We start from the raw sequence: 5,202 nt of genomic DNA, 5'->3' as shown, positions 1-5,202 counted from the left end.
ATGATAGTATGAAAGCTCTCAAGCTTATCGGAAATTCGTTGGAGTCATCTTTCTCATTATCCCTGGTTTGTTCTATAGATGCTTTGCAGAAGAAATCCCGATGTATCAACTTTGTATGGGTGCAACGTGAATCTAACAAACTGGCGGATATGTTGGCCAGGCTCACCGACCACTCAGGAACAAACATCTTTGTTCTTCACACTACTCCTCCTGATTTAACCACTTGTTGGAAAGAAATGTTCTTGGTCACCATACTTTAAGCATAATTGTAACACCCACAGACCGATACAGATGACTCGATCCGATCTGAGGTGTCACATTAAGGCCACCGAACAGACCTACGATAAAAATCCTAGTAAAATTTAAAACTTCTAATAAAATGTATAAAATTATAAAACAAATTATAATTAAAATACAAGTTCAGAAAATCATTCATATGCTACGAACAGAATTAAAATCATACATGTTTCAGACTCGGATATAAAAACAAAATACAACCTACATGCCCCTAAATCACATGCACCATACTTCGCAAGTAACATCGGTGGAACTCCAATACTGATGTCGTAAGTTGTACTGGATCAATTATTTTAACATGAAATAGTGAGTAACAGAGTGATCTTTGGGAAGCTCAGTAATACAGAACTACCAATTGATGCTGAAGGACATGCAAATAATAAGCAAACTTAATTTTTCCTTGTTGATTCAGATGTCTACAGATTTTTTTGATGAGCTGAGGTCCCACTGATATTCCAGGTAGTAAAAGACATGAAGTTTATATTTCAGTTCATAGGACTAGGTTCAGGAGATCAGAATAGGGTGGCTAATGTGTTCCTACAAAACTAGTGAAAAATACAGATTCTTTAAAACATTGACATTTTAAAACATATTTTTAAAATAATACTAAAACCCTCCAACCAAACGTCAATATGTAGTTTCCCAAAACTACATCCATAAGGACTTACCCTAGGCCCATTGGGCATAGGTGCCAATCTAAGAAACTCCTTCGGTCCATAAGGTCTTACCCTAGCCAAAGCGTATGTGCCCACATGAGGAGAGTGCCCTCAGGTGCATAAGGACTTACCCAAAGCACATAGCAGAGGTGTCACCCTAAGGGAGTTCCTTATGGTCCATAAGGTCTTACCACTAGGCCCATTAGGCTAGGAGCCCACCCAAGGTCACCTTAGATCCGTAAAGAATTACCAATTCGATTGGTCTAAACCTATATAATGAATTACCAGTTTGATTGAGTTGAACCTGCAGAGACTTCATACCAGATCCCAAAGTACCCTGAAGAAAAACATTTTTCAGATAGTAACCAGTGGTAGCAAGAAATCAGAGTTCAAACATATCAATTCAGTAGAAACGGTATCCAAAGATCATGAATTAGACAAGCAGACTTAAAACTTCAATAACTCAGAAATCTCGCTAAAACACGTTTCAGAACAGATAAAACAATCATATAACACATAGGAAACACACTAGAAAATCTAATTATTTTCTGAAGGTATTGGTACTTATAAGGTAAGGAGCCATGAAACTTCTATAAACTGATGAAATTTATAAATGATGTCCCTAAAAAAGGGTTTGATAGCTGACGGATTCATCAGTTATTCGGGACATGATTTATCAAGATCATATATTATTCATATATTTTTCGGAGGCACTATGTAATCAGAAAGGTATTTAAAATCCTTTGCATCATTATTTCTTGTGATTTCAGATATGACAGGAGTGATTCCATTATTTAGGAAATCAGGAGCATTTCAGACATCTTGGTTCTTAGAGAATTCTCAGTAATTTACCTCAATAAGGATAGAGCAATGATTTATTGTATTCAAGATTATATATTTTGAATTATCAGGATTTCGAATTACTTCGAACTGAACAAATCCCAACACTGTGATATCTGTCAATTGATCAAATTGATGCACTTCAAGGGTATTCACACTTTAATACTGACAACTCTTATCGAATTGATCATCTTTAGAATTATCATTGAATGAATCTTAGGGAGACAAACATGTATTCTAATGGTATTTATTTTATTTCTGTATTACAATGATATCAAGAAATATCAACGTGCTTGATTCTTGGTTAAAAACCTTTATGGGCGGTATAACATATAAGATCATCATTGTTCCTAGACTTATCCAAGTTATTCGCTTAATTCTAGGTCTTTAAGGGTACTTAGGTCATTTAGTAGTCAAGTTATTCAAATCACTTAGTCGTTTCCAGAGTAATATAGTCGTTTCCATAATTCAGAAACTTACAATACTCCCCTTTAGTTCAACTTGGTCATATAATATAGTTATTTTTCATTTCAAGGGTATTTTGGTCATTTTACACTTCGGGGGCAATTATGTGATTTCATAATCAGGTAATTTCGGTATTAAAGTTTTTAACAAGGATAAATAAAATTTAGAGATTCCGAGGTTATTTACTTTTCCACTTAGTCACAGAACTTGTAAATTAATTCCTTTCGGTCTTCCAATTTCTTATAGGAGTCATCTGAGTCATATTCAGTTTACTAACTTTACACCATATCTGATTCGAGTCCAGTATAATTAATTATACTTAAATGATCAATAATATTTATTCATGCAACCCATACCAACGTGTTTCTTAAAGCATGCAAGAAGGTAGTAATGTATTACCTCGATTTCCATGCTTCATCGATCAAACATTTAAACTACATTTGATCGCCCTCGAACTTGAATTCAACGTCCAATAATTTCTCGGATACATAGCAAACGAATTTATGTCAGAAACTAAACTTAATTGGAAAACCAAATGTAATTATGAAGATAAATAACTGAAAAACGACTTACCGAGTGCGAATTTGGAAAAACTGACTTCCGATTCAGACTCAGGATGTTGAAAAATATATAATAAGACTTTTCAAAAAAATTGACTTTTTGTCAAAGTCAACGGTCAATGATCAATGGGTCAGGTCAAAGTTAACGAAAAGAGTCGAGTTGACTCAGTTCGGTCAAATAGACCCGGTACCGACTGGGTTAATGGTTCAGGCCGGTACAGACCGATTGGACAAATTCTAGAAGGTTTCCAGGGCAAGGGAAGAACCCCACATGCATGCGGAGGTACGTGGCGACCACGACGGGCTCAAGGTGATCGGCCGATTACTTCACGAATAGTTACACACCAATCGAAACATCCAAAGCTTTCCTATGCCGGCGATGGAGGGAAATTGGCGGCAATAACTGGACCCTTCGGTTGGGTCTTGACTGGGAAAATGCGGGGAGTTTAACTGAAGTGGCGGTGAAGAGAACCAAAGTCTGAGGTGACTGAAATTCGTGAAAAATCGTGCAGTGGCGGTAGGGGTTTCGACAAAGCATCTTCGGTTTCTCCACGGCAAACGACAGCTCCGCTTGACAAATTGACTGAAGGGTTTTTGTAGCACGAGGCCAATGATTACCACCAATGGTTGGGTGACCTCAAATCGGAGAAGGGCGACAGACGGGTTTTCACATCTTCGCGATGAACGATAATATGTAATGACACGATATTGCTCGGGTTATGGTCACTGATCGATGATGCGTCAAATGGGGCACTGGCAGCGGTCAGAGGTGGCCGGACGACACTGAATCGAGGCGAAAAGCCTGGTGACTAGGAATTTGGGAATGGGAATTTGGGGGTTTGCATCTGATCGGGGAAATGGGTAATAACTTACCAGGATAAATTGGGAAATTTAGGGTTAAGTCCCTAAACTTCCCACAGGTTCCGAAATCGAGCTGTAGCTTTTAAAAATTCACAATTTGATCCTCAACATTACCCTTATTATGACTTTAATTTGATACTTTAAATTAATAAAATCTAGTCCCTAAATTGTGGTGTGACACTAATCCTTAGACAGATTGTTTCTCTTTTTACATTAAAAAATAGCGTTAGTGATTAAATCGTCAGTTTTAAAATATTAATAGAAAAAGAAAAATTTACTCAAACATTAGTAACCATTTATGTAGTTTACCCCTAAATTAAACTAAATAATTTAGAGTTATTCCATTTCATGTGGCCCTCCATTTCACGACAGTAAATAAATTAAGACTTTAAATTTATTGTGATTTTAAAATGATTTGTTTTTATCATGTTTATATTGTGGATAAAAGAAAAACATTTTATAAAAAATATAGATTTTTAAAAACCATTTAATGTTAATAGTAAAAATAATTATTTAATTTTATTAAATTATTATAAAATGATTAATTAAGATTTATCAAAATTTATTATTATTTTAAAACGTATATTATTTAATTTATAAATTTAACAATCATTTTATGAGTTTTAAAGATTTAACAATTAAACATTAGTTTATAATTATTTAGTGACTATTTATTTATTAATTTTATGAATTTAATGATTATTTTGTAATTTCTAAGTACTTAACAACTAAAACACTATTTTAGAATAATTTAGTTATCATTTATATACTCCCTCTGTTCCATTAAATATATCTTTTTGGATTTTAAAATTGTCTTGTTCAAAATGTCCTATTAGAAAAATCAACAAACAATAACACTTTATTTCCTTTTTTGTCTTTATATGTCTCACTCTTTTACACATATCAAAATAAATATGTCAAATCTATCAATCACCTTTTAGGGATAGTTTGTCATTTTCCTTAGTTAAATATGTATCCCGAAAATATGTGCAAAGTCAATATAAGACACAAATGATGAGACGAGGAAAGTATTAATTGATTAATAAAAAATTAAATGGTCTTACAAAGTCGTAAGTCAAACATGTAATGATTCAGTATCATGTCAAGGAAAGGCTCGAGGAGAATGTGACGGCAACCATATAACACCCATTTCTCGTATACGTCCCCGTACACGAGTCGTAGATATCACATCTTTTAAAATGTTTATATACTGGAAAACCAATAAAATTTGGTTTCTTTAAATAAAACGGTTTAATAAATAAATATATTTCTACTATAACATGTGTCAAAACCCATATTAAAACAATACAAACTCTTTTTACATGTATACATGTGAACTAGAAATTTAAAACAACAGTAGTATGTCATTATTGATACCGGTAAGTAATCTTCGATGATTGATGCCAAGCTTATCTCCTTACTCCACTCGCTCTTTTTACATACATGTGAAAATCATCACATGCTAAGTATACACTTAGTGAGACATAAGAAGAGTAAGTAAAATATTTTAAAGCATAAGTAAG

Source organism: Hibiscus syriacus, unplaced genomic scaffold, assembly GCF_006381635.1.
Source record: "Hibiscus syriacus cultivar Baekdansim isolate YM2019G1 unplaced genomic scaffold, ASM638163v2 tig00112487_pilon, whole genome shotgun sequence".
NCBI classification, from domain to species: domain Eukaryota; kingdom Viridiplantae; phylum Streptophyta; class Magnoliopsida; order Malvales; family Malvaceae; genus Hibiscus; species Hibiscus syriacus.
Note: the sequence above shows the minus strand (reverse complement) of the source record.